A 21320-nucleotide genomic window follows, 5' to 3' on the forward strand; every position below is an offset into this window, starting at 1 on the left:
GTCCCCAAAGACCCCTGTTTTACCATTTCATATAGCCCTTCAGAAGATGGTGAAAGCAAATTCGGAGGCGTCGGATACAAGCTCGGCTGTGAACAAAAACCTTACTAAGAAATAATAGCCTTCAAGTAGTGACCCAGAGTATCTGTCCAGACACCCGACACTGGAAAGCTTGGTGACACTGGAAAGCTTGGTGCATCAAGCTGCAACTTCCACCTCAAGACAGGCAGCATATCACACAATACCACCGGACAGAGATGACAAGCGTTTTGACGATATGGCAAAGAAGGTATTTTCAGCCAGGAGTATGGCCTTGAAAGTCAACGCCACGTGTGCCCTTGCAAAATGTTCCTACACCTTGTGGGATTATATTTCCATGGAAGCTGAACATATTCTTGAAGGAGGGGAAAGGGAAGGCTTTCTTAACATTGTGAAAGAGGGGAAAGAAGCAATGTGTGAGTCTCTCCAATCAGGGTTGGACTCTGCTGATGGGATTAGCAGAGCCATGGCGGCAAGCATCGTGATAGGCAGATTTGCGTTGTTGACGAAGTCTGGCTTTGCGCTTTATGTGCAGTCTAGACTTCTCAACATGCTCTTTGACGGCACACAACTATTTGGCAGCGTGGCTGACGAGAGCCTAGAATAATTGCAGACCTCAAAAGCGGCAGCCAAGTCACTCGGCACTGCCATCAGTCACCCACAACCTTAGCACTGGCTCAGAATGGTAGGTCCCTTCGCTATTTCTCCTCATTTGGAAGAGCGAGAGGAGTGCCAGTCAACAGAAGTTTCCTCATGGTGGATGAGCAAGAGTTGCCAAGCCAGCCCAAGCCACGGCTTCTTTACCCTCAGCCCCTGCTTCAGCTGCCTCAAAACCGCTCTGAGATATTAATCCACAACACCCCAGTGGGAGGCAGACTCACTCAGCATCTGCAAGAATGGCGGGGCATTACCCCAGGTGCTTGGGCATTGGAAACGGTAGCCCTGGGTTACTGCCTTCCCTTTTTAAGAAGGCGTTGGGATCATCCACCGGGGAGCCACTCGTACAAAACTCTGGATCCGTTCCTCTTGCAGGACATTTTTAGTCTGCTAGAGAAATGTGCCATAGAACCAGTAATTGTGACAGAGTGGAAGAAACGATGATACTGCCCTTACCTTTCGATTCCCAAGAAGGACAGAGGATTGAGACCCATTTTGGATTTCAGACACTTGAACGAATTCCTCAGGAAGGACAAGTTCAAAATGGTTACTCTTTCTAAGATCCTTCAGGCCCTCCACCTTCAGGATTGGATGGAGTCATTGGAACTTCAGGATGATTACTTTCATGTGCCCATCCATCACAAGCACAGAGAACCTGAGGTTCGCCAGTTCATGTGCCCATCCATCACAAGCACAGAAAACCTGAGGTTCGCCAGTGGCGCGGTACTCATTATCAGTTTCAGGTTCTACCATTCGGGCTGACCTCCACCTGAGGGTTTTCACCAAGTTGATGATGGTGGTGGCAGCAAGTCTCAGAAGAGAGGGGTAGGGGGGATTCGCGTCTACCACTACCTGGACGATTGGCTGATCAGGGCCCATTTTCCCGAACAGGCCCTGGAACATCTCAGCATAACCTGCCACTCTCTCCACAGACTGGCCTTTTCCCTCAATTTCAAGAAGTCCACATGATACTGTCTTAAAAGCTCCATTTCATCAGAGTGTCCTGGATGCGTCCTCTGGGAAAGCCTTGCCACCCGAGATGAGGGCTCAACACATTCTGCAAATGGTCACCAAATTCCACAATGCCCAGCGTCTTCTGGCCTTTGACTTTTTGAGGTTGCTCGGCCTCATGGCATCCGGCATTTTCCTGGTGCCAGAGCCAGGCCTAAGGATGAGATCCCTCCAGTGGGCCCTTGGGTCCCAGTGGTCTCAGTTTTCAAGCAAGATGTCAGATCTACTTCAGGTTCCGAGCAGGGTCGCAGAGGATCGCCTGTGGTGAGCCTGTGTGGACAGTATTCTGTAGGGGAAACCGTTTTTGGCAACTATGGCCCAAGAAAACAGTTACGGATGCCTCACTCATGGGGTTGGGAGCCCATGCCAAAGATCTGACTGTGAGCAGTCGTTGGTGTCCACTACACATCAATGTGTTGGAGCTGAGGGCAATCGGACTAGCGCTGAAGGTCTTTCTGCCCTCTGTACGGGGAAATAATGGGGAAATAATGTCTTGATAATGACGGACAACACAGTGGCCATGTGCTTTCTCAACAAGAGAGGAGTTGTAAGGCCACTGCCACTGTGCAGAGAGGCAATGCAGCTCTGGTTCTTGCCAATTCAAGAAGGAATCTCCTTATCGGCAACTCACCTAGCTGGAGAAAACACAGCAGCAGATTCTCTGAGCAGGCAGAGCACTGTCTCCCACGAGTGGGAACTAGCCCAGGAAGTCCTTGAAGAGATCTTGACCCTTTGGGGAACCCCTCATATACATCTGTTTGTGTCCAGTGTCCACCAAACATGCAAGCTATTCTGCTCCTGGGAATTTCTCCTGAGAGGAGCTCTAAGAGACACGTTCATAGTGGACTGGGAGTTTTCACTTTTGTATGCGTTTCCTCCAGTCCCTGTCATTCCTCAAATCATCAGGCGGTTGAGAATGTTTGGGAAATCCATGATCAGAATTGCTTTGGATTGGGCCAGGAGGACGTGGTACCCAGACCTTCTGGACATGTCCATCTGCCCTCCCAATTTGTCTTCCACAAAGAGACTAACTTCTCTCGCAAAAGGAGGGTTGGGTCCTCCATCCAGAGGTCCAGACACTTGACCTTCACGCATGGTTTGTGAGAGATACAAGAATTGTGACCTCCTGGAAGAAGTAATGTTGATTTTGCTTTCAGCCAGAAGGCCAGCACCAAAGTCTATGTATTGCTGCTGTTGGAACAAGTTTTGCAGCTGGTGCAGGGAGAGGAATGTGGATCCTTGTCTGTGTGACACACGTATGGTGTCATTCCTACTGCATCTAGCTAATCTGGGGCTCCAGATTGGTACTGTCAAGGGATATTGGTGGCGCTTTCGATCTTTAAGTGCACGTTTGAAGAAACCCAATACTTTAAGATGCTACTAGTTATTCCGTTTTTTTAAAATGACTCACGACTGTGTCCCTTCCAGTCCCATTTCTAGTCCCTGTTTGGGATTTAAATCTAGTATTAAAATTCCTAATGTGTGCTCATTTTGAGCCTCTTTACTCTTGTCCGTTGAGGCTACTTACAATAAAAGCAATCCTATTAACCGCTTTGACATTCGCCTGCAGGGTGAGTGAATTACAAGCTCTATCATGTAAACCACCATTTACACCCTTTTGGAAAGACAAAGTTGTCTGTAGAGTTAGACCTACCTTCCTACCAAAAGTAGTTTTCACAGAAATTGTTTTGCCAACATTATTCCACACTCTAGTAAGGAGGAAGAAAGACTTCAAAGACTAGACCGTAAAGGAGCTCTGAGCTTCTGCATCTCACGTCTCGCTAAACTAAGGCAGGATGACCAACTTTTTGTCAGTTACACTGGACATACATTGGGTCTGGCAGTTACTAAACAGATGTTATCCAGGTGGATAATTCTGTGTATCACAGAATATTTTACATTAACTGGGAAGGATCCCTGGTAAAATGATTTCTGAACTCTGACCCGGTGGGCAGAGGTTCAGATGGCCAGCCTTGTTTCTTGGAACAGGGTAACCTTCTGAACAAGCCAAATTCCATCGTCTCTTGCGTCGCGTCAGTTCACTTTGCAGGAGGGATTTAACCCATGACATGCAATTTTCAAACAAAGACTGCGAAGATATTCATGACAAACAAGGCTATTGCCCTGATTTGAGAAGGGCAGAGTAAATGCCGAAACACATGTTATCACAAAGGGCCAGACAAATCGTAATAATAATACCAAAATAAACTTCGAGCAAGCTTTAACCAATTCATAGTTTCAGAGAGCTTTCTTGTGTGGCATGTCTTCGTGTGAAGAAAACCCACTTTGAACACAGTAATATTAACACTTCTAACACAACTTTATACTAGGGAACATATATACAGTAACTGTTGTCCTAAAGCAATATTAAGCAAGTTTGGATATAGATAGATATGATAGATATGATTCTGCAGCCTGTAACAGAAGACAGTGCAAATATACTTTAGGCAATTCTTCAGGAACCCCAACCCTAACTAATAGGCAGTCCAATCCCTACGAAGTGTGGAGCCTTGTGCTCAAAAGTAGGTTTAGCGTGGCAGCGCTTGATCGTGCATTAAAGTACAAAACGAGTCTCTTCAAGGGACTGTAGTGTCTCAGGAAGGGGGGCGAGGCGATGAAGAATAGAGTTCCACTATTCGAGGAGGGGGCTCTACAAGAGCGCAGAGAGATTTCCAGTAATCGGGAATAGGATGGTAGCTCAGGCTACCCTAACAAAAGTGAGTGGCCCTTGAATGGAGTCCGGACCAAACTTCGCCAGTCTTGACCAGTTTGCTTGCAGGTTCGAGTCCAGCAGTTGCACGTCTCTCCAGCTTTCAGGGGCTGCGTTCCAGGACCTCAGTTTGTGGCGGGAAAGTGGCCCTTTCTCTGCTTCTGGGGAAGGGATCGGACCAGTTCCACTGCAGGTCGTCTTAGGGCACAGGAGGGCACAGCAGCAAGGCACCCATGAAGCTCATCACCACAACGGGGTGACACAGGCACCGCTTAGGCTCAGGTTCGGGCGGACTCCCCTAATTCCACACCTAGGAATGCTAGGTGTACGAAAGTCGGCAGTAGAGTGCTTTCTGCCAAGAGCTTACGGTTCCCCCAAGTCTCAAGTCAAAACTCGAGACGGCAGCAATTCCAAAGCAAAGGTCCCATTCGAGCTGGTCAGTTCACTCGGCAGTCCAGGAACACTTCCGAAGGGGCTTGTTTGCAGGTTAAGCAGGAGGTGCCGAGAGTAGTTAGACCCACTACTCCAACGGCTTGAAGCGCTCTTGCAGGCCTTCTGTGATTGATGAGAAACAGGGGCTTCGACAGGACAACAGTGGGGTCAGGGTGCCAAACATTCCAGCGGTTCCACAGATCTGTTTCTTCGGTTCAGGATACTTGGCTCCTTTACTAAGTTCGGTGAGAACTCAGAAGATCGACCTGGAATGGGTGTAGGGTGCCTTCTCTTAGCCAAAGTTTGCTTCGCGCCAACACTAAGTGCAACCAATGGGAGATCTACTCACATTCAGTCATCCGAGACGTGGACCAATCATTGGCCCCGGTGGTCCCAGTCATCCCAGGACACCAGACCTACTGGCACCCTGGATGTGTATTGTAACGAGACAGGTCCAGCCCACATCCTGGGCACACACACAATGCTTGCAGAAGCCCGCTAAAACCTCGGGTTGCGCTGGAGCCTGCATGACCAAATAAGGAATTTCCTGAGTCTGCTAGACCTGGGGAAGGTAAATGTACAAAATGGCCAAAGGACAGAACAAAGAACTTCATGGCATGGCCATTTTAGGCACTTGCCACAGCCCTGGGCCAAATGTGGTAAACGCGGTATGGACCATTGAAAAGATTCAAAATGCTTTAAAAAGTGACTGCTGACACCAGCTCTGTCCTGGGCACACTTGTACATTCATCAAAAATCCTTTGAGGGTGTCTATGGCCTTAAAAACTAAAGAGACCCCAGCGCACTGTACTGGAAGGTACATTGTGCACAGATAAAAAGTAACCAACAAATGGCAACAAAGTGAAAGACTAAGGGAAACCAACTCTCCCAGTACTGACAGTCTGAAGGGCATGTCAGCAGTTTCCCCTTAACGAGATGAGCTAAAGCCCAGCGGAGTTCAGCAGAAGGCTAGACTCCACTGGTAAAAGTCAGGCTAGGATGGTCCGACAAAAGCAAAAAGTTGGGGGGTTCACAACTGGCGGGAAACTTACACATAAATGAAAATCTTTCCTAACAATCCCCCAGAAGGTTTACAAGCTCACTCCAAAAGGGGCATGACTACTTTGTCTGCCTTACAGAGGGGGGTGCCAATTTAGGACATGTGTACGGTAGCCACTTGGTGGTCTGTTCATACCTTTACAAAGTACTATGCTAGACTGCTTCAGGCTAGAAGGCGGGATTTGGAAACGCTGTCCTACACTGCATTCATGACAAACTCTGAAATGATTTCTTCCTGAAAATTCTTACTCTCCTCCAATTTCATATTGCTTTGGGCGTCTATCTAAAGATATGGAATGCATGGAAGGACACAATCCATTGAAGAACAAGTTACTTACCCTTGGTAACGTTCTTTCAACTGGATGTTCCTCCCATGTATTCCTCATTGCCCCTCCCATCCTACCCCGCAGTAGAATTTCTGTGCATTACACCTTGCGTTCCTCGAGCGTCGGATCTTGTTTGATTGCAGTAATGACGGTTATCCTTTGGTAAGAAGGCGAAAATACTGAACTGAAGTAACGGGCACAGTGCGTGCTATTTATACTATAGATGATGTCAAACCTTGAAGGGAGACGGAGGCCTTCGAGGGGCATGTTGTCGAAGGTCGACACACGGTGGCCACTGCCGAAAAAAAGAGAACAAATCTGAAGCAACTGACGCCGGAAGGGGGGATATCTAAAGATGAGTAATGCATGGGAGCAACAAACAGTCAAAAGAACGCTACCAGGGGTACGTAACTTGTTCTTCTGGAATACTTTCTTCAGAGGTCCACCACCCTGACATATATGTAGGATTGCTTGCTGGGAGTCAAGTTACCCTGGCAGATCTTGGCTATAGCAGAATTCACCCATATCCAGGAAGCGTCTGCCAACAGGTCTGGTTCCCTGTCAGTCTCTGGTGCACCTGGCATGTCTAGCGGGATCAACAGGCTACTCAAATTCAGAATTGAGGATCAAGGGCTTTTTTAAAATTTATTTAGAGAAAGGTAATGGATTAAGTTTGAACTGAGGTCACCGCTGCTTCAACACAACCAAATAAAGTATGTTCCTCTATAGGAATTTGATCCTTGGACTCTGCCCTCTTAGTGGGAAACAGTCACTCAGTTTCTGGGGTTCTTTGTACGCCCCACCTCTTAATTAGCTGTAGATGTTTTGACTTCCATGCTTGTCAGGATGATTGGGTGATCAGATTTTCAAGATGAAAAACTGGGATGGCCAACCACGCAAAAGGACTGCCACCCCATACTGCTCCCTTGCCCACGTATCCTCCCCAACCCACCACCCCCATCCTGCAGTATTTCCAGCTCTGCTCCTCCATATAAATGATGCAGTTTTGACTGTGGATAATATCAATAAAACGCAAGCTATTGCTCTGGTTGATGGCACCAAACTTTTTGTTCAGTGTTTTCCAACCCCCTATGTGGCATAGTCAGGTAATGCTTGTGGCTGGTATCTGAAAGGTTGGGGGTTTGGGCCCATCTCACACAGGCAAAATATGAAAGCAAAATGTTTGCTGTTGCCTATTCAATTAATTTGTCACCCTCCTTTTCCCCTAAACCAGGACAATGTTTTTAAATTAAAGAAACTCTTGGGATGGGGGAAAGGGGTGACGGAGGGCGCAATTCTGTGATACTCCTAGCAAAACTCTGACGTCTGGTCACCCTATGGGGTGATGCATTTGGCCATCTGAAGTGGGACCAGGCGTCACTTTGCGAGATACTTTGCAAGAATACAGTGGGCCCTGGGGTTGTTAAACTTAACAATCCTCTAGAGACTTCTTTGGCTAGAACTGCACCCACCAGGCCAGCAGTATCCCATGTGACTTGTCTGGCCCAGTTCTCATTTGCGTTGTCTTCCTTTCTCGTCATCTCCCCTTCTAAGATATTGCCTTTGATTCTTCTGTGATAGTTGTCAATTCCTCCTTTCTTCCCTCCCTCCTTGCTGTCCTGCAATACTCTGTCCTTTTCATCCATTCCTCTTCTTGCTCCTTCACCAGTCTTTTTCTGCTGCTCCTCTGTCTGCTCCACCCAACGTCTTTACTGACGACGCTGCCTCCTTCAAACTGCACCATTTCCCTCCCACTACGTCCCCCCTCCTCTCTCACGATAATCTCTCCTTGTCCAAACTTCTCATATCCTCCTAGACTCCCTCACAATCACGTTTTCACCTCGCTGATCAGCTATGTGCAGTATTACTACTTTTGCATGTAACTCCAGACTGTCTTACATTTTGCTGCTTGCTCCTTCTTTCACACCCGGGTAGAACGATGCAGGTTGCCTACATGGTTGATGATTAACAGCTGACTCTGGCCTTCAAGCAAGCGCTGTAATTGGTGCTCGCTTGAAAGAATTCCAATTTCAAAACCTGTGTCTATGTAGCATTTGCCTGATTTACCTGTGCTGTCTCGTATGGAGCGGTCTCATTTGTGAGCAGTCCCATCATTTGTGCCCCACCATTCTGGAACTAGTGGGACTGGTGCCAGTGATTAGTCTCATAAATTCTGAATGTGGCTGTTCCTTCCCACTTAATTAATTTGTAATTTCTAGTACCAAGTGGGTAGAGTGTGCATTCTCCCTTACACAATCCACTAGAAGTAATCACAGTGTTACAAAACAGTTTTGAAAGGAAAGGTTAGTCTTCCCAATATTACAGGGGCACATTTAGCTCCATCGCCACTGCTTATTCCGTTTGGTCATGTAGCACAGCTTGAACATTATAGTGCACACTAATCGGGCAGAGTGAAGTGTGTCTGTTTTAGATTCAATGCACCGATTGTGACATGTTATGTTGGGTGTGCAGCTTAAATTGGACACTTCAGTTCCCTTTCTTGTTCCCTTTTGAGTAACTCCAATTTTAAAAATGAGTAAAATATCATGTGGGTCTGCATCTTTTCCTTTTACAGATTGGTATTTAGGTCTAATTCCAGCAGTTATTTATAACTGCTTTCTAGGATCCACAGCCTGGTCTGTGTACTCGGCTAGTCTTCAAGGGATAATGGCAGAAGCAAAATTACTAAGGCACAGGCAGTGCTTCTCCAGTGCAACATGACGCACAGTTATCCGCCAGATGAAGGCAATGATGGGAGCCCTCTGGGTCCCTCTAAAATTGAAAGCCAGGAAGCTGACATACAGAGCATGTAAATAAGTCTCGTTTGGCAGCAATCTCAAAGGATTGCCTGTAATAGCTCTGCTATAAACAACTTGTTCAGCTAATCCAGCCTATTCCACAATATTGTTTTGGAATCCACACCAAAATAAGTGACTTCAGTTATCCCAAGCATCAACCAGGAGTGCCATTTAGACAGTCTTCCATAGTAAAGGTACTGTGTGTGTTATGACTTTATTTCGGTGTTGAACCATAAAAGTACAAAACATCAAATATACAAGGTAGAAACAATCAATAAAAATTAAGATCCACGAAACATAATATTGGAAATCTACTACCAGCTTGGACTACCAGGTATTGGGTAGCACAACACATCCTAAAACCTGAGCACCTTTCACATGTTGCTGCCAGGCTTGGTGATGCACTCGCATAACATTCTTGCTTTTGGGAGTGTCATGTTTGCGATGGACACAAATCTTGGACATTGGAGTTTGACCACGCTTGTTAAAATCTTGCTGCAGTACTAACCTAGACAATTGAGCCATTTCTATTTCAGTATGATGTTTCAGTTAAGACTTTTCACCCGAGAAACATTTGAATTCCTTCTTTCCACTGGGAACATATATTTTCAGCTTCAAATGTCCGTTCCTTCTAACGGGTATCTCTGTATCCTCTACTTTCCCCCCAACCAGCAACACTTAAAATCAACAAAGCAGCACCATGCTATCCCGTTTCAAACCTAACCCTAGAAAACGGAAAACACTACGTTTTTTTTCTAGTAAGAATGTATTGTAACCCATTAGTCTCATGACTTCTGCACTACATTCTCCAGGTTCTGAGGAAGGCAGTTGGGGTAGTTGACTGAGTTGGATGGCACAGGTGGATGTCGTCCTTGTGCCTCCTACTTGAAAATCTTTCCATCTATAGATTATTTTATTTTTATATGGCACTACTCACCTGAAGGCCTCAGGGCGCTCACAAGACAAAACAACAAAAAACAAATAAAGGTAGCAGAGCAATCGAAGACCTTTATCAAAAAGGAATGCTTTTAGACATGTTTTAAATTGTGCTGTTGATAATGCTTTTAGACATGTTTTAAATTGTGATGTTGATGGGGTTGTTCTACGTGCAAGAGGAAGAGCATTCCAATGAACAGGAGCCCATGCGTCAAAGCTGGAACCTCCAATTTTCTTCAAGGCAACACATGCTTGAGACAATAGAGCATCTTTGTTTGAACATAGAGTGCGTCTCAAAGGCATTTTCTTAATTCGAGAGCAAAGGTGTCACTGGCCAGGCATTTATACACCATGGTAGATGCCTTAAATTGTAAGCTTTGGTTTACTGGAAGCCAATGCAGCTTCCGGCGGGTCTCAGACATGCAGGGTTGACGTCCCATTCCACAAACTGAAAGGACTGCACCATTTTGAGTGACCTGCAGCCTTTTTATGTTAGCCTGAGTTGTGTCTACAAGAAGGCTATTACAATAGTCCAATTTTGTATTTATAATGGCTGCTGTGATCAAATCCCTGTTGGTATCAGAATGATTGGGGCGAATTTGTCATAACGGATGTATCAAGTAAGACAAAGAGGAGTTTAAATGAGATGTATGGTTTTGAAAGTTATTTGGAAGTTGGAATAGACGCCCAATGTTTTTACAGATTCAGAGACTTGAATAATGTTACCTGAGATCATGAAATTGCTATATTGAGAATCCAGTTATTTTAGCTTGGAGCCAGTTCCAAGAATGAGCAGTTTCAAGAATGAGCAGCTCAGTTCTTTTCATTCAGAGTGAGTGAATTCATTGCCATCCACGATTGTATAGCAATAAAAACTTAATTCACCCTCTCCCGCTCTTTAGTATAGGATCCAGATAACTCCAGGACTATCTTGGTGTCATCTGCATAGTTTGCGAACTGCACATGCAGGAGATTGCAAAATGGTCTAGAAAATGCATTAAATGGGTGACAGGTGGACACTGTTGATCCTGGTATTTGTATGTTCTGAAAATCTGGAGAAATCTCAAACATATTTAATTCCAAAAACAATTCAACGTACGATATATGGAGCTCTGTGGCAAAAATAAGGCCCAAAGAATCAGGCCACAACTCAACACAAAATACTTGCAGAGAACCCCTGTGAGAATCACCGGTTCTTTCTGCGCCCAATTGGAGGGCTTATAGCAAATCTTTCAAACGTTGCAACACAGTAGCAATTCTGTGCACTCTATTTCATGTATTTGGAAGAAAAAAACTCTACTAGGAAATGTTAACAGTCAGTTCTTTATATCTAAATATATTTAGCAACAAGGCAGTGTTCTGCTAACACAGGTTTAAGTGCCTATGCATTTCGGATTTAATCCATCCTCTGGGCCAAACCGTGTGTGAGTCATACACACAGTAGTATATACAAATATAAACCATAAAATATCATCATATGAACATCGACGTAATGATCAGTGACCAAACATTAATACAAACCAAAAATTAAAGCGTGACTAAACAAAAATAAGAATGAAAATAAATATCAATTAGTAGTGTCAGTTTAAATATGCACAAATATAAACCAATTTCAATGCATATTTCAAAACGAAATCACATTTAAATGCTATCACAAGCTAATCATTGTCTGATCCCCATGTTTCCCTATCATATCATTATGTCCTCACCTGTGTCCTTCGTCTTTCACGCAACAAAAGTTGTAGTGGGCGCTTGTATGCATGGACAAGGCAATGATATGAGCATGTTGGTCCCAGTTTCGCTAAATAACCATACATTAATGATGGCGCCTTAAATTTAATGTACTGTTCAGTACTGAAATTAAATTACTCACCAGCGATGCATTCACTCATGGAGCCGCACACCGGTAAGTGTGAACGGCGTTCCCGGGGCCGTGCTAATGTTTAAATGAGCATCGGGTCCCTGCGACATCACGCGCTGTGAAGCGCAATGACGTCAGAGGTCCAATGATGGGACACTGTGCCTCGCACTCGCGTCAAAGGTACACAAATCAGTTAAAGGGGTATCTGTGAGAGTTCTACATAAGGAGTAATAGAAGCTATGGCTGTGTCCTACTAAGCATAAACGGGGCTAAATATCTCACACACTGGTTTTAAGATAAATGGATATGATATGATAGGTTATTTATAATGCGCTTACCTAGGGGTTTCTAAGCGCGGACCCGGGGATCGAACTTGTGTTGCTCCATGTCGTCTTGCTTCCAAGGTGAGCATGTTGCCGCTGAGCTATCCTCCCAGTAAAGTAAAGAACCATAACGTCATACTTAAGGGAGGTACAAGCTTACAAGTAGCAATACCAAACCTTTATATCTAACTGATCAATTAGTGAAAAATGCATCTCACGCCCCATCTCTTACGAACATACCATCATCCTGTTAAGAACAGATTACGGTGATTGTGTGTGTGTGTGTGTGTGTGTGTGTGTGTGTGTGTGTGTGTATATATATATATATATATATATATATATATATATATATATAGCAAAAACAGTTCTCTGAACACGATAGCAACATTGAACTGCATCTCTGGGGCACATGCACTCATGTAGGCGCTTGAATAGGTAATGTATTTAGGCTGAGGACCCCTATTTTTAATCGGAACAATGCTCTTCACAGGCCGATGCCTGTAGTTAACCCACAATAACGTGTTCAATACCACACCTATTATTGAACTAGAAAAATACTCCTCACAGACAAGTGTCAGTAGTTAACCCGCTGTGTCATAGCTTTATCACAGAAAACACAAAAAGTAAATTTCCTAATTGATCCCATGTAGGGCCATTGAGTCCAGTATCTCTATCCAATATGTTTCACGTTAATTGATTCTTCTTTCCAGATCGTCATGTGGTCCTCTTCTCGTAACTACTTTGACTATTTGGAAGCGTATCTGTGGGATGTCCTGTTTCTCAGCCCAGTGTCGTGCTACAGCTGAATTCTGCTTCTGAGTCTGTATGCATGATTGATGCTTATTCCATCATTGTTTGCAGGGTCGCTTCGATTGACCTACATAATAAACTCCACATGGGCATCTGATGGTATATGTAACATTTTTCGGGTCATATATCGCAAAACATTGAATGTTAATCTCGGATGTATGCATGTGAACTTGTGAACTTGTCGGTTTTTTTAGTGAGAGGAGGTTTCTTTATGCTACTTGTCTGGACAAGTCTATCTTTGAAATTTGCACTTCTCTTGTAAGCAAATGTGGGTGGTTCCTGGAACAGAACGTCCACCCTGCTGTTGCATGTTTATGTCCTCCAGTTTTTCTGAACAATGGATTTGATTTGCCTGCTTTGAACTGAGTACTTTGAAACGTACACTAATGTTGGAGGTCTCTTGTCTTTACGTGCTCTGGTGAGCTCCTCTGTATGTGTCGGCTGGGCTTCCTGTTCTTTTGATACATCCATGTCCTCGATTTTGTAACCTCTGGCTATACATTTCTGTCCCATTTGTTCAATTTGTTTCTCATATTCAGCGGGATTGCTGACTATTCTTCTCACTCAAGAATCTTCCTTTCTGCCAGATGCTTAATTAGGCTGGGTTGATGAAAACTCAACTGGTGTAGCAAATTGTTCCTGTCTGTATCTTTACAGTAATCCGGTATCTGTCGCCTTTAACAGTGATATCCACATCTAGAAAGTGTATTTGGTTGGTGGATACCTCACTAGTGAACTGTGTGCGTGGATCAGTGGTGTTCAGATATGCCAGAAACCCTTTTAGACCTTCTGCAGGCCCTATCCACACGCCAAAAATGTAATTGATAAATCTGACCCAGAATTTCAAATAATTATGCCAACACTGGGTGATCTAAAACATGGTCACGTTCAAATTTATGCATGAAACAATTGGCGTAAATTGGTGCCATGGTGGCACCCATTGAGGTGCCTGAAACCTTTAGATGGAATTTATCCTTAAATTGGAAATAGTTCTCTGCAAATTAATTTCAATAACACAAGCATGAATTCACGCGAAGCTCTTATCTGAAGGAACCACTCCACTGTTTCCATCCCCAAATCGTGGGGAACCGAAGTATAGAGACTTTTCAGATACATTCAGGGGTGTAGTTTACCTGACTAAACCTCTGCAGAAAGTGTATAGTGTTGCAAATGTATGTACTGGTTTTTTGAATCATAGACTGTAGCAAATAGTCAATGTATATCCGTCTCCAGTTCTTTAGTATAGGATCCAGATAACTCCAGTACTATCTGAGTGTCGTCCGCATTGTGTGCGAACTGCACACCCAGGCCATCCAGGAGATCGCACAATGGTCTAGAAAATACATTAAACAGTAGTGGCGAAAGACACTACCAGTTAGAGTCATTGATTGAGATTGTGCATCATTTTAAACAACTTTTGCCGACCTTGGGCCAAGAAACGATTGAAACCAACTAGCCGCACCGCTAGAACATTTACCAACCCGGACCAGTCTGCCTGCCAAGAGTTTGTGGTCCACAAAATCAAATGCTGCAGAGAGGTCAAGTAGCAACAGTAGTGCTACACTACCTCTGTCAATTATTTTTGCTGTTTGATTTCAAGTCTAATAGGGCCATCTCAGTACCATGATTTTTACGAAAACCTGATTGACCAGAAGTAAGAATTCCATGTTCCACAAAGACTTTATATTGGCAGCATGCAACTTTATCGAGGACTTTCAGCAAAAAAGGCACATTTGTTAAAGGCCTATAGTTACCCTGGTCATCAAGGTCGAGATTCTCTTGTTTTAATAAAGGCGTGATCCAAGCCTCTTTGAGGCATTTAGGGACATTTGCCTCTGAGAGACCAGTTTATGAACCTAGTGCCCCAGGGGGCAAATGATTCCAACTAATCTTTGAAATAGGAAGCCGGGTAAATATCCCTTTACAAGGTGTTGGTTTCATCACATGGACAATATTGTCACGCACTCCACACACTCACCCCTCAGTGTCCCTAGTGTTCCCCTTGCCCGTCCTCGCACCTCCATCCCATCCCGTCCTCTTGCCTGGTTCCGGGACACACTTGTGCTTTCCCTGAGTCCCCATATGCCACCGCGCATGGTTCGACATGCTGCCTACTCGCGGAGACGCCCGTTCCATTGGCATGTTTCTTGGCGATTGCGAGACCGGCTTCTTCCGCGTCACATGACCAACATCTCCCGCTCAGGTGTTTCCAAGTTAGACTCACGTGATGCTGTTGCGACTCATGTGACCAGAAGGTAATAGGCAGCGCCGGTATTTAAACAGCCGCATCGCAACACTTCGGTGCTTCACAGCTGTTTATTTGGACACCTGTTCGGCGCTACACTTATGCCTTTGGATTACTTGGACACTGACCTCGGATTACACTACGGACTGCTATCGGATTCCCCTTGGCTTCTGTCTTCTGCTTCATTGGATTCCTTGTTAAGATTCACGGACTGCCTTCTGGACTTCTACTTACTTAACCCTTTGGTACTACGTTCCGCTTAGTTTCCTTGTCCGGATTTTGGCATCAGGTGGGCCCGGCACACACAGCAAAGTCTGACCTATTGCCCTGCAAAAGGAAACAGCCTTGCTGGGTCCCGGAACCTCCTCTATAGGTGCAGCAGATACACCATGCCCACTTATTGGTAAGACCGTTCCACTTCCTTGTTCTTTTTGTTATTGCTGTCTTAGGCTTGTTACTTAACAGGTGCTTTCTTTACTGTGGTTCGGGGTTCCCAGAGGTCCACGGTTCCGGAAGATCATCTCCCACCTGTGGCCTCAAAGGTTGTACAGAGAGTGATTTAGGTTCTCTCTGTGCGGCACTTGTGGACAGAGTACTCTTCTGACTACACGACAGTCAAGACACAACAAATATCTAAAATAAGCGTAGGATACTTTCTTAAATGAGAATGCTGTAGCAGTTGTTAATGTATCAATTGGATAAGGAGGAGGCATTGTGGTTCCTGTACTCTCCATGAGTTTGACTTGTTCAGTGATGCAAGCTTGATGTTGCAATATTTTCTGTGCAAATCCTTCATGGATTTCTTGGCACCACAATGACGTGCAGTTCAGCCGGTGTCCCTTTTTAATTCATGCAGAACCAAAAACAATTCCCTCGAGTTTGATTTTGCTGCTTTAATCTGGGTATTTAGTTTAATCTCATTTGCTTTAAAAAGAATGTTCTTGAAATGTTTTACTGCGTCCTTCTAAGCATGAACAGTAGAGTCAGAGGATGTTTAATCCAACTATGTTCAGCTCTGCGTTTGACCTTCCTAGCAGATAGAACGTCAGGTGTAAACCTCTGGCTGTGTTGTAATTTTCTCCTGGGAAGTGAGACTAAGGGGTGCTGAAGTATCAAAGACATCATAGGTAATGGTTCTAAGTTGAATAGTGACATTTCCAAGCGATATATCCTCCTCTAAAGTTGATAATTGAGGAATGATTAGTGAGTCAAATTCCTCATGTGTGTGACTTTCCGTGTGTTCCTTGACAGAACAAGCTTCGTTTCCATAGGACTGTCTTTTTATAAGAGATGGGGGAGACAAAGCTCGAACAGGAGAAAGGAATGATATGACCAAATGCAGTTTTGCACAGCTACAGGTGAAATGGCCTGGTCTTTGGCCATGACCCAGTCCAAAATGTTTCCCCCACAGTGTGTTGAAGTTTTAACACGCTGTTGATAACCAAGGGTCTCAAGTGTGTTCAGCAGTGATAAAGCGTATTGGTCTGAGAGATCGTTGGTCCGAGGGATTGTTTGACCGTAGGTTAAAATCTCGAAGTATGAGAAGAGATGATGAATACTTACAAACAGCCTCAAGAGATGCCAACAATTGTTCCTCAAAGCGGTGTCTGAATATGTGGTCTATACAATTATTAAAATACTGAGCATAGTAATAGGGTTACAATGTTACTTAACATAAATTCACAATGATCTAACTCGAAGTATCAGATTTAAAAATGTTCTGACGTTCTCTAAAGATAAGTGCCACTCTGCCTCTTGATCCAAAACAATCAATATAAATAATATTGTAACCTTTGGGGGTTGCAATCTGGGTAGCATGTAGTGCTGCTTCCTGGAGCCACGTATTCAGGAATGGCTACGACATCAAGTTTTGACTCAAGAATAAAATCAGCTAATTCAATAGCATGTACTGCACAGAGCGAGTTTTTAGCAAAACAAATTTCAAAATTGCTAATGTGGCCAGCAGAGGGGACTGACTATAGCAGTGTTGTCCAACTCCAGGCCTTGGGGGCTGGAATCCTGATGAGTTTTCAGGATATTCCTCATTGATATTCATGAGAAGAAATGTGCATACATTTGGAAACATTATATGCAAATGTATCTCATGAATATTAAGAAGGGGTATCCTGAAAATATGACATGTGTCTGGCCCTCGAGGCCTGGAGTTGGACAACCCTGGACTATAGGATGAAGGTTTTAAGAAAAATTCATTTTTAACCGATGATTGTGTAAAGCTTTTTACATCCTGGTCAGCTATGGGGCAACATCCTAATGTTTATTCCTACAAATATCCAGTAAAGAGACTACCTAACCAGCAGTGGCTCATATGAGTCTTCCTTTGGGTCGGTGAGTGTACTGGGGTTGGGTAAATGACTGCCCTCAGTGCAATGTGAGGCAATGCGGGGTAGTGACTTTGCAGCCCGCAGGAAGGATGAGTGCGGCTATACAGGGGGCTGAAATCTCACGGCCTTGCAGGTTGTTTTGTTGCAAGTTGAATGCTGTGAGTCGTTTCAAAAGGTCCTGGGCCTGTGATCCTTAAAGTTGGGAAAGTGGCTGCAAAAGTGGAAGAGCTTACCAGTCGCTAGCTGTGTCAGGTGTTCATGGAGCCCTCCGGAGCTTCGCACATCTTCAAGGCAAGTCCTCCCGCTATGCGAAGTTCGGCAGGGAGGTTACTGTTTTTAGAGAACTGGTGTGTTGATTGTTGAGAAGAAATGCTGTGGCGGGCAGGGTAGTGCCTGCAGTAGTTTGGGCCCGGCCCTTTGCTGTAGGGGTGCTGGCCACCTTGTCATGTATCATGGGGGAGGGGGGTGCCTTGTGCCCTCAGGGGTGTTGGACACTCGTTTTTTTTTTGTTGCCATTGGGGGCTTTGACACCCAGCTTTATGCAATTATGCAATAGGGAGAGTGCTGTGCCCTTAGGGGTGTAGATCACCTGGCTTTGTGCCTCTGGGGTGTTGGTCACCCGGCCTTGTGCGCGTTTGGCGGTGTTGGATACCCGGCCTTGTGCCATGGACGGCCTTGTGCCCTTATGGGTGTTACACACAGAGTGTTTTGCCACAAGGGGTGTTGGACACCCAGTGCGATTGCCATGGGGTGTTGTACACCTGGCTTTGTCGCCAGGCATTTACCATGGAGTTGTAACTTCTCTTGTCCTTGCTTCTGGTTGTGTTTTAACCCTGCATGGACAAATGTTGTGTTTGTTCTTCAGTTAGTTTCGCCTGTTTTGTGGATGTGGAGGACCCTGGTACCGTTGTGGGGGGGGGAGTTCACTCCTGGATAGGTAGAGCTCTCTGGTGTTGGTGTCATCAATGGGGAGGTCAGTTTTCTTTAACATCCCTTGAGTGTGGTTTGGTTCAGAGGAGTATTCTGATGGTTCAGTGGGCCTTTGAGAGTGGATTATGGTGAGGGGCTGGTTGCCTATTTTACGTTTGGTTCCTGCTCTTTGGCCAACAGTGGGGTTGGCTTAGGTTTTGAGGAGCATGTTCTTGTGTGTAGGGATGGTGAGGGGTTGGTGTGCGAGTGTCTGATAAGCGCTTGTGGTTGGTGGCTGTAATTATTCGGTTGGTTATGGTGTTGCCCCTCTCGCCTTTGGTTTGCCTCCCGCCCGCCATCGTGTTGTCGTTTTAAAGGAGGGAGATATGTTATGTCTGGTGGTTTGCTCATTCCTGTCCAGTGAGGCTGCTGCCACTGTTTCAGAATGTAGAATGCCTGTGTCAGGTCAGCTCCAAAGTGTTGTCGTTTCCAGGTTTTGAGGAAGGCAGTTGGGCGGTTGGCTGAGTTGGATAGGACCGGTGGATACCTCCCTGGTGCCTCGTACTTGAAGATCCTAATGTTTATTCCTACAACTATCCAGGAAAGAAAGTACATAACCAGCAGTGGGTCAGATTTGTCTTCCTTGGAAACCACTTCCTAATCTTTCTCTACCCATCTTCCCCCCTCCTGTTGTTAACCAGTCTTCTTCCTCTTGGGTTAGTAGTACCTGGTCAATTCGGGTTTATCTGCCTAATGTTACCAACTCTAACCCTTATGCTCCTCTGGGCTTTGTCTCATTTGGCATATTTGCTTCTCTTCTTGATGTTACACCTCCAACCTCCTCTGCATCAGCTTTTTACCATCCCCACTATGTAATGTTCCCTTCTCCACCTCCTCTGTATTCTGCCCCTATACCTCTCTGTTTTAACTTCTGAGCTCTAATGCTATCACTTCTCCTTCCTCTTGTGATTCACCACCTACTCCTGCACTCTAATTTTCACTACCTCCTCTTGGCTCCACTCCCTTCTCCTGATATTACCGCTTCCTCCTGCAACTGCTCTCCACCTTCTGATGAGGCCACCTCCTGTTTCACCCCCTTAAATCTCACCGCCTCCTCCTGTCCCCCTTCCTTGTGATGTTACCACCTCATCTTTTACACTCTTGGTTCTCCCCCCTCCTCCTGCTCTCCACTGCTGCCACATTGCCACTGTCCTCTGTCATCGCTGCCTCTCCTTTTCCATCATTCTTCAGCCTTCTCCAAACATGCAGCCTACACTGGCCAACTGTTTTTGGGCGTGGTACTCCTAGTGCGGGTTTACACACGTTGCTTGTAATTTGGTGAGGATTGGTTAACCCTTGGGACGCCTAGGTCTGCTTTGTGCTTAAGGAGCTGGGCCAAGCGTATAATTAGCCTTTCCAACATAGTTTCCCTGTCTGACCCTTCCTGGTGTTGCCTGTCCGGGGCTGATGTCTCCGTGTTCCAGTGTATGAATGAAATGCTGCAGACACATGGGGTAAGCTCTTTACTCTCAAAGTAACAAATAATGTACTCTGTGTGGACGCAATCAAATTGCAGCATTACATCCCTGGTGTGAGAACATTCCCCGGGAAACAATGTTTTTGTGACTTTTACTGGCAGCGTGTTCTTTGTTAAGAAAGTTGTGGATCCACAGATAAATGCAAGCTCCCCGAACTCGGGGAAATTGATTCTCTGACATTAATCACGAGGTTGTACATGTTGGCTGAAAGTGATTTCCCTTCTAGGGAAATGTATCTTTCAAAGCTGGAGCTTTGGGCCTACTCTGAGCTTCATTCTCTGGCAGTGGGGAGAACTGGGTTACTATTGCTCTGCATGGTTTTACAAGGGTTTTGAAGATGGTGTAGGATCTTCGAGCAGGCCTTCCCTAATTGATTTATGGGGTTGGAAAAGTCCAGGCCCTAACGTGCGTGAAAAGCAGATCTTTTATTTATGATGTCTATTTTACCAATTGTTTTGTTTGACTGCATCAAACTACCCTACAGCTGTGGTCCACCGCCCAGACATGAAGTCCAGGCTTCATTGCATTCCTTATTTTGCAAATGTAAGTCAAACTTTGGGTATAACCAGAGCAGATATCTTTCCTTTTGTGTAATACATGGAAGACGAACAGATTGCTTTGTCCTCTCGGTCTATGAAACATTAGAATAATTGGGAAGCCCAAAATGTCCAATGGCTCTAACTGGTTACACCCAGTTTGGAATAAACATAATAGCTGTTATCTATTGCTTATGAACTGGCAATAACCCACTGATTTCAAAAACTATAAATCATATAGGGGTTTATTTACAACTGTCCTAAATGTCTAAACCTATATATAAATGAACCCGGGTCCAATCATGGCATGGGATTCATTGAAATAGTCACTCACTGGCCTTTATTGTTGATGCCAGCGTGCAGGAGAAAGATTTATGATGGCTACAACTCCTGAGATTATGCACCTTTTGATCGTATTCAGGCATAGCCAAAATGACCACATCAAGCTTGTGACAAGAGGCCCAATCCCTCCAAGCAACAGGACATCTGTGTTCAGTGCTTTAAGTGGGGGGCAGAATCGAGGGCGGGCTCCACTTAGGGGGCATAACCTAAGGAACTGGTGGGTGGGGTAGCGGGGAGGCCACCCCTCCCACCTGTATTTGGGTCATGCCCTAGATAGAGCCTCCTTCGCCTCTACGGGGTGGGGGCCTGGCGATTGCTCGCTCAGAACCCTTATCTGATTGAAAACGGTGTGTAGTAATGCCCCGCTTTTAGAGAAGGTGGGCTCTACGTTATGCAACATTTCCCTCCTTGTGTATGCAAGTGCTCAAGGGTTCATGGCAACTCAACAA

The 21320-nt window shown here is 45.1% G+C and overlaps 1 protein-coding gene across 1 annotated transcript in view; it reads left to right on the plus strand.

Moving 5' to 3' along the window:
- RESF1 (retroelement silencing factor 1) overlaps positions 1-21320 on the plus strand; it is a 273652-nt gene that overhangs the window by 222530 nt on the left and 29802 nt on the right. The window lies entirely within an intron of this gene.

This window comes from Ambystoma mexicanum, chromosome 12, assembly GCF_040938575.1.
Source record: "Ambystoma mexicanum isolate Mex_15411 chromosome 12, UKY_AmexF1_1, whole genome shotgun sequence".
Taxonomy (NCBI): Eukaryota; Metazoa; Chordata; class Amphibia; order Caudata; family Ambystomatidae; genus Ambystoma; species Ambystoma mexicanum.